Source organism: Anomaloglossus baeobatrachus, chromosome 2 (genome assembly GCF_048569485.1).
Source record: "Anomaloglossus baeobatrachus isolate aAnoBae1 chromosome 2, aAnoBae1.hap1, whole genome shotgun sequence".
NCBI lineage: Eukaryota > Metazoa > Chordata > Amphibia > Anura > Aromobatidae > Anomaloglossus > Anomaloglossus baeobatrachus.
In genome coordinates, this window is record NC_134354.1 from 166,030,130 (window position 1) to 166,043,501 (window position 13,372).

Sequence of the window (13,372 nt, forward strand, 5' to 3'; positions counted from 1 at the left end):
GTGCCTTGCTGTGGGAATAGCTCTGAAACCTCTTAATGCATTGCATCACGCAGCTTTATGTAGTGGTCAAAACCAGCAGCGTACAGGCGGTGTAATCTATTCACTCAATCTACCAAAAATCAGTGTGTATGCAATGTGCCTTCCTGTGAGAATATCTTTGAAACCTCATACTGCGTTGCCTCACACAGCTTTGCGTAGCGGTCACAAACAGCAGTGCACAGGCAGTGTAATCTATTAGTGGTCACAGTATAGCCAAAGCCAAACATGGAAAAAGAATCTTATCCCATTATTCAAAGCTGTCGCATTTTTTCAAAATAAATGCTTTGAATTCCTAGGAAAGACACTGAGCAGCAGTAGTAACTCTAGCTGGTGTACCTCCGGTTTGATTCCAAATCTAAATCCAACTGCAATCTATTTAAAAACAGCAACTAGACTGTCAACCACTGGTGAAGAAAATTGGCTCCTGTGTGGGAACTGTTAAAATGACAGTCTAAAGGGGGCTTTACACGCTGCGACATCGCTAATGCGGAGTCGTTGGGGTCACGGAATTTGTGACGCACATCCGGCCGCATTAGCAATGTTGCTGCGTGTGACACCGATGAGCGATTTTGCATCGTTGCAAAAACGTGCAAAATCGCTCATCGGTGACATGGGGGTCCATTCTCGATTATCGTTACTGCAGCAGTAATGATGTAGTTCGTCGCTCCTGCGGCAGCACACATCGCTATGTGTGACGACGCAGGAATGAGGAAGCTCTCCTTACCTGCCTCCCGGACGCTATGAGGAAGGAAGGAGGTGGGCGGGATGTTACGTCCCGCTCATCTCCGCCCCTCCGCTGCTATTGGGCGGCCGCTCAGTGATGTCGCTGTGACGCCGCACGGACCGCCCCCTTAGAAAGGAGGTGGTTCGCCGGTCACAGCGACGTCGCCGGGCAGGTAAGTATGTGTGACGGGTCTAGGCAATGTTGTGCGGCACGGGCAGCGATTTGCCCATGTCGCGCAACAGATGGGGCGGGTATCCACACTAGCGATATCGGGACCGATATCGCAGTGTGTAAAGTAGCCTTAAGAATTGGTGGTCTGTTGAAAGCGCAGAGGTGGCACCTGAGATGCATTTGTATCTTTCTTCAACGTCACCCCCTTGATAACAATCAAAGCAGTGGAAACCTCAAGAAGTCAAGCACCTGTCATTTATGGGTTTTGGGCACTCTGTTGGATGGGATTCCGTGGCTCATCTCTGTTTTAATTGGGTGCTGTGTGGTGGATCTCAAGGAATAACAGCTATGAGTGTCAATCGGGTAAACAGGCTGTTTCAAGGCTGAAGGGGAAATTTGTCAATCTTGGCTGGGTCGGGAACTGGGAATACAGGCTATATAGGAGATATTATTTCTTAATTTTGTTGCTTTGTGAGTAAAACTATGCCAATGTTTTATTTCTCCCTGCTTTGAACAATTGTTTTTTCAAAATAAATGCTTTGGATTCCATGGATAGACACTGAGCAGCATGAGTGAGACACTTGAAGTCTAAATGGCTGGGAATGGTAGCAGCAAGTTTAGCTGGCAAACCGCCAGCTAGATTACAAATCTAACTATGAGCTTTTCAACTGCAACAGCTATACTGTATACAACAGGTGCTAAAATTAGTCTCTGTAGGGGTAACTTGGAAAACAGGCTCTCTCAGGCCCTCTTTCAAAATATACTTTTCTGTAAGAGTACCCTTACAATCTTGACTGTGATGGTGAAATATAAAAACATGGTCACCAATGTGTACTGTAATGTGGGCTGCGCCTTGGGCGGAAACTATTTGAGCACATGCCCTAACACTACCAAGAATTGGTTCATATTTCTCTGTCTGTGTTTCTTCCTACTACTAATCCGCTTTGTTCACCTCCTCTTCATCTAGTCAGCATAATAATTTAATTACCAACCTCAGCTCAGCACAGCCAAGGGGAAACAACAGCAGGGTGTTCTGAGACTCAGCTTGAAATTCCCCACCAAGTTGGAGCAGTGGATGGACTCTTTATGGGTCTTTTTAAAATTGTTGCTCTGAGAGGCAACTTTGCCTATGCTGACTGTGTGAGTGAGTCAGGAATACAGATTATTAAAGATAAGCAATCCTGCTGGATCGCCGAACCCATTTGGGTTTGCCAATCAGTTCACCGATCTGATCAACAATCCTATCTGAATACATTGAATCCATTGGGAGGCAAAATAACGCCCAAAAGCTGCCTAAAACCTGACAAATCAGCAGTATACCCTGCAAGACAAAAAGAAACAGAATTTTAAACTATTTCGACTCATTACATAAATATATTGGTTGACCTTTTACAGTTTTTTAGGCTGAGTGGGCCAACAGAGAGGATGACAATGAGGTTGTTGAACAACCCTCCAGTACAGTCCTCATTTACCTTTTTTCCTAAAAAGATTTGCTCTAATACATAGCGATGACCCACAACATTCCCCAAAAACTAAACTGAAAGACATTAAAAGAGAAATTTATTTAAGAAATAAAGACAAATGGCACCCTCAAGTCTTTAAATCCATCCACTCCTGTCTCTTCCACCTCCTCTATGGCCTCCACTTGTGCCCTCAACCATTCCCTTAATGTGATCCTCCATTCCAACAGTGCAGATTGAATCCTCCTAACCTCTGTACTGCACAGCCAGGGTTCATCGCAATCAGTCAGTGTTTATATTGGGGGAATAGGCGTGGTGTTTGAGGTGTACAAAGGATAGGTGGTAAAGTTACTGACAGCTCTACTGAGCAAACACCAGCTCATTCTTTTCAAAGACAACCGACAACTTCTGTTAGTGGATGGGCTTCTCCACTCCCTTTCTTTGGTAGCCGCAGAGTGGTATGATTTGTAGATGAGGCCCAGAAAGAGGATGTGCTATATTAGATGGCAAACGCTGCATCAAGGGGCCTCTCCTCCTCGACATCACACACATTAAAGTCCTCACAGGTGACACTAAAATCACCCTTATTTCTCCCCGTGTCATAGATCTTCAATTGCCCAACTGACTGTAGGAAAACACATATGGGTGATGCTGTAGAGCTGTTCCACATTACATTCTATGGGATTCAGAGCTTTGCTCAAAAGATTAATAGGCTCAAGAGGAAGAAAGCATCTGCAATGATGCCCAATATTTTTGTCAGTTGGAGCCATGGCCGGACAAAGTAGGGTCCGACCAGAATCCAGACCCTTGTCACCAGACTTTAACTCCTGGGGTGGAGGTGATCATGATGGGACTCAGATAACTGAGGCGCATGTATACTATACTGTGTTGTTGTTTTTTCTTTGTTTTTTCTGTTTTCTTTGTTTAATATACTGTGTTGTCAGGGCAAGAAGAGGATAACAGTGAATGTCAGGGTGAGGAGTGTGGACAGCTGAGAGGATGACGATGAGGTTGTAGAAAAAATCCCCCCAACTAGAGCTCTCAGTCATCATTTAATAATATATATATTTTTTTTATTTATTAAATGGTCTTCTGCAATAATAATAATAATAATAATAATAATAAGTTTTATTTCTATAGCGCCAACATATTCTGCAGCGCTTTACAATTCAGAGGGGACATGTACAGACAATTTGAGACAATACAAAAAAAACAAAAATTAAGATACCAGGAAGAGTGAGGGCCCTGCTCGTAAGCTTACAGTCTATGAGGAAATAGGGGAGGCACAAAAGGTGAATGGGGGAGAAAAGCTTGTTATATGGTCCGGCCATCGATTTAAAAGGGTATTCAAAACCAGCTGCATGAACCAGTCATTGGCCGGAATTTATACCGGTTCAGGGGACAAGAATTGGAAGTACATTTTTTGTTATGAAGGGCAGAAAGAGTCTAGATTAGATCAGGGCAGTGAGGTGATAGGCTAGTCTAAAGAAATGTGTTTTTAGGGCCCGCTTAAAGGTGTGGATGTTGGGAATTAATCGGATTGCTCTTGGTAGTGTGTTCCAGAGCATAGGTGCAACTCGTGAGAAATCTTGAAGACGGGAGTGGGAGGTTCGAATTTTTGAGGATGTCAGTCTTAGGTCCTTAGCAGAGCGGAGGGCACGGGTGGGGTGATAGACAGAGATGAGGGAGGAGATGTAGGGCGGTGCAGAACCGTGGAGAGCTTTGTGAGTGAGAGTGATAAGTTTATGTTGGATTCTGTAGTGGATAGGCAACCAATGCAATGACTTGCAAAGTCAGCTGTAATCCATAGCGATGTCCCTGACATTTCCCAAAAGTGAACCTGAAACACATAAAAAGTGAAAAGTATTAAAGAACTAAAGAGTAGACAAAATTCATCCTAATTAACAATGAGGGAGTGGGCATAGAAAGCAAGCTTGAGTGTTACCCCATCACCAACACACTATGGACTTGAACCTCATGGAAGCGTCCGACACATGAGCACCTTCTTGCTGCACTTTCTGCAAAATTCTGCTCATATTGTTATGATTAGAAACTGTGCTGACTATTGGGTTGCCACTCTGTTGCAACTCATTATTGCCACTCTTGCCACTGTTGCCACTCATGATTCAATAGTAAATTTTGCCAGATGCTTTTCCTTTGGAAAAGGATGCGCGCATGCTGGAGTATCGAAACAAGCTTGTACACAATCTTAAAAGTGGTTTTCCTCAAGGCAGCAATGAGGCATACAGTGTACATCACAGTTCTAGACTTCAAACCCCAGGAATGTTGAGTCGACATCGCAGAAACATTAGCAGCAGCAGTTGAAGTGCCAGAAGCCATTTTTGTGAGTTGTGGCATACATTTTTTTGGACCATCTCATGCACCAGCAGAACTGACTACAAGTCTGACACATAGTGAACAACTGGAGAGAATGGTGTCTGAGTATCTAGAGCTCAATATCAATGTTATCAGGGGGAAGTTGGACCCTTAAGTGTTTTGGTAGTCAAAAATGGAAGAGTGGTTTAAGCTCAATAGTCACGCTTTAGAGGTTCTGTCATACATGGCATTCAGCATTCTCTCAGAACGTGTGTTCAGTGCTGTTGGTGGTGTCCAAGTGGATAAACGCATCTGGCTGTCCCCTGAAGGAGCAGACCACCTAATTTTCATTAAAATGAACAAGTCATGGATCTCCAATGACATTTCCACCCCTTTAGCACATTTGCCACAACCCAGGACGGGCCAGCACTGCATGAATGAGGTCAAACTAAACAGTTCCTCAAACTAATCCCAATGGGAAGATAGCACATAAGATTGTCCAGGTCGGGAATTTGTTTTTTTAAAGGTGCGTCCAAAAAAAAGAAAAAACATTAAAAAAAGACCAGGAGGACAAATACTTACAAATCTAAAAAGATTTAACGTACCCCGGAGAATAGGTACATAAAGTGCTCGGAGGGGAGGAGATGATTGGACAAGATCTGGGGGTGAGCATATAAGGAAACCATCTGGTGAGCCAGGGAGTGTATGACGGGAGGTCATTACAGTGATCTTAAAGGGATAACGAAAAATTATCTAAATCTTCAACAGCTATCCATATACTGTTTCAAACATGCTGAGATTGCCAACTATTGTGTCACTATTTCCCTTATAGTATTCTTCCAGCAAATAATTTTCAGAAGCGACTTGTGAGCAAGGCCTAAAATAAGGCCGAAACGTTTGAACGGTCGCAAACTTCACACGTTTTGAATGCAACCCATGGAGAGTGATTTTTTTTGTTCTCTACACTTCAAACTGAGGCACCTTTTACTGATCAATGTTTAAGGCAGAAATGCTGGGCCAGGCCCTGTCCCTGTCCCAGACCCTGTCCCCTGCATCTATGATTCACCTTTATACTATTTGTACTTTGGGTCAATTAATGCCACTTTAATGGTGTCTACCCCTAATGTTTTGAAATGTGGAGACTCCAAGTTGGATCTCCATGTTGTGTTGCCTGTAGTGGCAGGGGTCTCAGAGTACTATGCATAAACCTGTGACTAATCTACCTCTTCATTTAAAATTAATATGAAAGCTATAAATGATGGCCCAGACTCTGTCTCATGCATGGCCCATGCCTCACTGCTTAGCCACAATATTATGGGTACTTAGGGCAATTTTTGCCACTTTAATGCTGTCTGCCCCTAATTTTTAGAAATGGGCACACAGTTATCAATTAGTATTTTTCTCCAGTGATAGATATTTGTTGGAGGCCTGCACAAGTATAAAAATCTTTTGATCTCTCATGAGATACTGAGGCATAATCACAGAATAATCAAGCAGTATTTATATACTGAAATGCCTATCTGTGGCAGCCCATAGGACCAAAGATTTAGCTTTAAGAATGTAGATGCTGAAATTGCAATCGCTGGCAGGAACATAGATTTTGCAATCCCTATGTAGATGCTGAAATAGACATTTTTGCCTGGAGCACAGATGTGGCCCTGTTTAGATAGACACTTTTGCTTGGAGCACAGATGTGGCCCTGTTTAGATACAGTAATATCACTTTGCAGCTAAAGTACAGATTTTGCACTATTTAGAGGCAGAAATAACACTTTTCAGGGGGACACAGATCTGGCAATATTTAGATAATTCTCAGAAAGTTTGAGCTGGTGCATACAATCAGCTAGCCTATCATTAGATGATGAAATGCTGATTTGTGACACACAGCAATGTTACCTATACTGTACATCCCTATTCTACACTATCACTCTCCTATCCATCTCAACTACCTATGATTAAACTCACTAGCTATGCTAACTGTCTACCAGCAGCAGCAGCACCTTCCCTGAGCTTTAGCAATCACAAAATGGCACCAACACTGCATGTCTGCATTTTAAATTAAGAGAAACATGTGACTTAGGCAGCCAATGACACATGCGCTTGTGTCTGAATGTTGTGGATGTTTTCTGCACCCTAATTGGCTGCATAAAACATCCACACATAAACTTAAGAAAAAAGAAAAAGTCGCCACTCCTCTGACCTCTCGACACGCCTCCCCTTATCAAACACATCCTCCAATCATAATACAGCTCCACAACAGTAGCCAAAGTAATATTAAAGTTTTAGAAAAGCCGCAAACATGTACTGATCCAAACCGATCATCAACAACTTTTGGGGCAAATGTCTGGATTTCCGATCCTGACCCGATCCTGCAAAGAATCGTACAATTTTGAAATTTACCAATCAATCATCTCTACAGACAAGGGAAATTTGCAAACTTGTTACTCTGTGGGGGAAGTCTGGCAATCTTGACTGTGTGGGTGAACTGGGAGTACAGGCTCTGTAACTGATGTGCCCACCGGGGCCGTGGGGGTTACTTGTTAGCGGACCGCGGTTGCTCTCTGGGGATGTCATTGCAGTGGAATCCGGCTGCGTAACGCCGGCGGTGGTCATTTAATTGGGTTTTCTTTACAAGGGAAAATGAGGTAGTAGTTTGTCATGACGTCACCTGTGGTACTCGGCCAGAGATAGCCGACGCTGCGGGATAGGACCTCTGGGGCAGATAGTGGTGCAGCTTGGTTGGTATATCTCTCCACAGGTAGAGTTGGGCCCCAGGGCCAATGGGAGTAGTAGTCTATGATGGCCAGGGTGCAGGACTTGGACGCAGGCAAATAACGGAGCGACACAGGGATGCAGTCTCAAGGTTTTTACTCACTGTAGGAGGTTCCAAGGTAACACGGCTAGTCAGTGACCACCTCTGGAGCACTGGGTTTCACTGTGATGGGCTCCAGTAAATCCCGGGTAGACTGAAGCCTCAGGTGCACCACACTCCCCCACAACAAATCCCAGCATGTCCTCAGGCTGGAACAGAAATAACAATCCAGTGGTGTTATTGACATGCAATTTTTGAATGCTGTTCAACAATTTAAACGTTTTCTTCCCTTTATGGGAGGCATTATCTTGAACGTTACCAACATGATAAACTTTTGCATTACAATATAAAACTTTGACGATATAAATCATCATTTTCCAATAGTAAACTTTGTTGAGGAGCCACGATGCCAATGTTCCTTGCACCACTCCGTGTATAAAAAGTCAGCAGCAACAAATTGAACAATGTGGGGACCCGCCACAAACAAACCCCCAACGTAGGCTCTGGGCGGGCGACAGAGCATTCCTGACCATGCTTCAATACTTCTGCCACGCCAGAGTTTTAACTCTTGTGGTCGAAGTAAATCTACTGGGAAGCATGCTAACAAGGTGCTAACTATTTACAGGGAAAGTCCTGGTCACACATAGTCCAGTGACCAAGTTGTCCTTTTTTAACATAACAAACAAAAGAAAAACATTATCTGCCTATCTATCTGTAGAACAGTTCAACCTTCCATGCATAATTACTTGCTTTTTGTCTGTGTCCCCTGGTCGCAAGGCACGGTTTTTGTTGCGCGGCCGAGGGCAGGTTCCCGGTCAGATGCGCACTCCAATGCGGCTTCCTCCAAGGGCTGGATCTTGACGTTTAGGGCGTACCAACCCCTTTAAACCATGTTTCGGGAGTACACCGCAGTGTCACCAGGATATAAGTCGTGGCCCGGATCACCCTTCTGCAGGTAGGCTTCCACGTCCCGCTGGGGGACGAAGATGTCCTTCACGACATCAGACTCACTAATGAAGCCCCATCCCCTCTCCAGGCCAAACTTGGCCACTTTCCCGTGACTCAGCGGTCCCTGCTCAGAAGGTCGGGCTTTGCAGAGCCACTGCTTTGCGGCCATGTTGCGTGCCTCCATCGCCTCACATCTAGCCTGGCGCTGCTCCCGCTCTGTAAGCAGTTGGGTCAGCTACTGCTAATAGGATACCTCTACAGTGCTGATGGTCTGGGTGGGCTGAAGAGGGAGCGCCAATCCTTTTCCGCCACCAGCCATGATGTCTCATGCCAAGCGTTGTGGCACCTGACCTGGGACAAGAGCCGGGGGAGTTGCAAGGGGCCCCACCAGGGTGTCCTCAGCTACCGGGGCAACAGAAGTTGTTGTTTCCATTACCTCTCTGGTACTGATCACCTGTTCCGCTAAGATCGATGTCTCCTCCTCCATCAAGGCACGTCTCTCCGCCACCACTTTCGTCAGGATGGGCACAATACTGCAGGGCACAATACCACAAAAATGGGCACAATACCACAAGGATGGGCAAAATACCACAAGCATGGGCACAATACTAGAAGGATGGGCACAATACTACTGGGTACAATACTACAAGGATGGTCACAATACTACTGGACATAATATTACAAGGATGAGCACAATACTACTGGGCACAATACTATGGGTCACAAGGATGGGCACAATATTACAGGGCTCAATACCACAAGGATGGGCACAATACTAAAAGGATGGGCACAATACTACAAGGATGGGCACAATACTAAAAGGATGGGCACAATACTAAAAGGATGACAACAATACCACAAGGATAGGGGACATTACTACAGGGCACACACATGGGGACATTACTACAATATGTTGGCTAAGATTACTATATGTTGCTGCTAATTTTAAAACAATAGTACAAGAAGGTGATAAAATTCAAAATAAAGCATGACATGTGTCCTGTGTGGTGTAGTATAAAGAGGATTTTTCTTATCTGGTGTAGTATATAGAGGATCTCTCCAATGTGGTGTAGTACATTGAGGATCTGTACTGTGTGGTGTGGAATATAGAGGATGTGCCCTGTGCGATGTAGTAGGATCTGTCCTGTGTAATGTAGGATATAGAGGATGTGTCCTGAGTGGTGTAGTATATAGTGGATCTGCTCTGTGTGGTGTATTATATAGAGTATGTCTCCTGTGCAGTGTGGTATATAGAGGATGTTTTCTGTGTGGTGTAGTAAATAGAAGATCTGTCTCCTGTGGTGCAGTATATAGTGGATCTGTACTGTGTGTTGTATGTATAGTATATGTCCTGTGTGGTATACTATATAGAGAATCTGTCCTGTGTATTGTAGTATAAAGAGGATCTGTATTGTGCCATGTAGTATATAGGGGATGTGTCCTATTAGGTGTAATATATAGAGGATCTTTCTTGTGCAGTATAATTTTTTTTTGTGCAGGGGATTTTTTTTATTCAGGATGAAATTGTATGTATGCAATATATGTGACCTCATATGTGGTGTAATATATTGAGAATCTTCTCTGTGTGGTGTAGTATATAGATAATGTGTCCTGAGTGGTGTAGTATATAGAGGATGCGTCCTGTGTAGGGTAGTTTATAGAGGATATGTCCTGTGCAGTGCATTATATAGAGAATCTGTCATGTCTGCTGTATTATATAGTGGATGTATCCTGTTTGATGTATTATATTGACCATCTGTTCTGTGTGGTGTAGCATATAGACAATGTGTCCTATGTTGTATAGTACATAGAGGATGTGTCCTATGTGGTGTAGTATATGTGTAGTATATAGAGGATCTGTTTTGCGTGGTGTAGTATATAGAGGATGTGTGCTGTGAATCCTGTGTGTTATAGTATATAGAGGATGTGTCCTATGTGGTGTAGTGTATGAAGGCTTTGCCATGTCTGGTATATTATATTGAGGTTGTATACTGTGTGATGTGGTATATAGAGGATCTGTTATGTGTGGTGTAGTATATAGAGGATGTTTTACTGTGTAGTATATAGATTATGAGTCCTGTGTGGTGTAATGTACTGTATGTGTATTATATAGGGAATGTGTTCTGTGTGCTGTAGTATATAGAGGATACATCCTGTGTTGTGTAGTATATTGAGGATGCATCCTGTGTGGTGTAGTAATTAGATGATCTGTTCTGTGGGGTGTAGTATATAGAGGATGTGTCCTGAGTGGTTTAGTACATAGAGGATGTGTACTGTGTAGTGTAGTATTTACAAGTTGGCTTGGCTTGATGGGCACTTTGTGCGTATGATACGGTCAGGCTGCTCCCACAACAGCTCTTTAGGGTTGAGATCTGGTGACTGGGCTGACCACTACATTACAGATAGAATACCAGCTGCCTGCTTCTTCCCTAAATAGTTCATGCATAATTTGGAGGTGTGCTTTGGGTCATTGTCCTGTTGTACGATGAAATTAGCTCTAAAAAAGCGCTGTCCACAGGGTATGGCATGGCTTTGCAAAATGGAGTGATAGCCTTCCTTATTAAAAATACCTTTTACCATATACAAATCTCCCACTTTACCAGCACCAAAGCAACCCCAGACCATCACATTACCTCCATTATTGACAGATGACGTCAGGCACTCTTCCAGCATCTTTTCAGTAGTTCTGCTTCTCACAAATGTTCTTCTGTGTGATTCAAACACCTCAAAATTCGATTCGTCTGTCCATAACACTTCTTTCAAATCTTCCTCTGTCCAATGTCTCTGTTCTTTTGCCCATATTAATCTTTTCCTTTTATTATCCAGTCTCAGATATGGGTTTTTCTTTGCCACTCTGTCCTGAAGGCCAGCATCCCGGAGTCGCCTCTTCACTGTAGACGTTGACACTGGCGTTTTGCAGGTACTATTTAAAGAAGCAGCTAGTTGAGGATCTGTGAGTCATCGATTTCTCAAACTAGAGACTCTAATGTACTTGTCTGGTTGCTCAGTTGTGCATCAGGGACTCCCACTTCTCTTTCTAATCTGATTAGAGCCTGTTAGTGCTCTCCTCTGAAGGGAGTAGTACACACCGTTGTAGAAAATCTTCAGTTTCTTGGCAATTTCTCGCATGGAATATCCTTAATTTCTAAAAACAATATAAAGCAGGAGGAAGAACTGAGTTTAATTGTGAAAAAATGCATTTATTAGGACATAAAAGTGACACACAAGGATAAAAACAAACATGATGGCAACAAATGACCATGCACAAAAAGTGGATATTGATTTGGGCCAAAGCACATGAAAAGATGGTAAGAGTATCTGTGAGTGGAGGAAGGGAGTATAAAAGAGCCTCCAAATTATATAAAAAAACACTTGCTCTGTATCTTTTGTATCAATGAGACAGGTACGTCCCCGAATTCCCTTCTGCCCCATTCCACCAGGTTCCCGCCCTTGTCCCTCTGCCCGGCTCTAGACGTCTTTACGAGATTGGTCATGAGTGACTTTAAAAGGATCTCAACCAGGAGGAGCAGAGATAATCTATCTTCTCAACAGCGCCACGCCCTGGAGGAACTTAAATCCTATAGGGACGTGGTCATTAAGGCAGCGGACAAGGCTGGTAACGTGGTGGTCTGGGCAGTTAAGAAATATGAGAAGGAAGCAGCGAGGCAGCTGAGAGACAGGGAGACGTATACGAAATTACCGGGGAACCCCATTTTGAATTATTCTAAAGAACTGGCTCGGGTCCTTGAGGCGGCGTTTGAGGAAGGCACCATCAACGCAAGTATGCTCGAGGGACTCCTCAACAAGATGCCTAAGATCCCCACTTTTTATCTATTACCAAAGATCCACAAAGATCCCGTCGATCCTCCGGGGCGTCCGATCGTGTCCGGCATGGAGGGGTTATGCGAACCAATCTGTAAATTAATTGACTTTTTTCTAAAACCCATAGTTGAGACGCTCCCCTCCTACGTTAAGGACACGACGGACGTCCTTAATCGGATTGATGGGATCTTTGTGGAAGAGGACGTGTTAATCGTCACGGCAGATGTTGGGAGTCTCTATACGAGCATACGACATGAGGATGGCCTGGCTGCAGTCGGCTTCTTCCTCGGGATGGACAGTTGGTGTTGCAGGATGGCTGACCTTATTCTCGAGTTGCTCCTCTTTGCCCTCACGCACAATTTCTTTTTGTTTAAGGATAGGTATTATCTCCAGAGGCAGGGCACTGCGATGGGCGCTGCCTGTGTGCCTTCGTACACTAACCTCTTCCTGGGTTACTGGGAGAGGTTGGTTTTTGGTGACGGGGGCGTGGAGGCCAGCGCCCATGTGCAGTTCTGGCTGACATATATAGATGACGTTTTATTTTTTTGGCAGGGCACAGCGGAGCAGCTCGGGAAATTTATGGGGGTACTTAACAACAATAAATTCAACATCAAACTGACTTATCAGCATAGCAGTAGTTGCGTTGACTTCCTGGACGTCAGAATTATGGTTGGACCTGGACGTACCATTGAGGCTGACGTCTTCAGGAAGGATACATCAGTCAACGCATTACTGCATGCTTCGTCTTTCCATACCCCCTCCACCATCCGGGCCATACCGACTGGCCAATTCCGGAGGATGAGACGGATCTGCTCTTTCCAGGCCACCTTCGAACATCGGTCTGCCGATCTCAAATGCCACTTCAGGGACAGGGACTATAGTAACCGGTCCATCAAGAATGGTTATCTACGAGCCAAGAAAACTCCCAGATCTCAGCTGCTCTCGTATTCTCCCAAGGGAACACCCTCTGAGTCCGGCCCACGTTTCATCGGGACATACAATCATAGGTGGGAAGCTATGTGAGCGAGCCTTGAGAAGCACTGGTCGGTTCTTTTGACCGATCCGGTGCTGTCGGATTTTC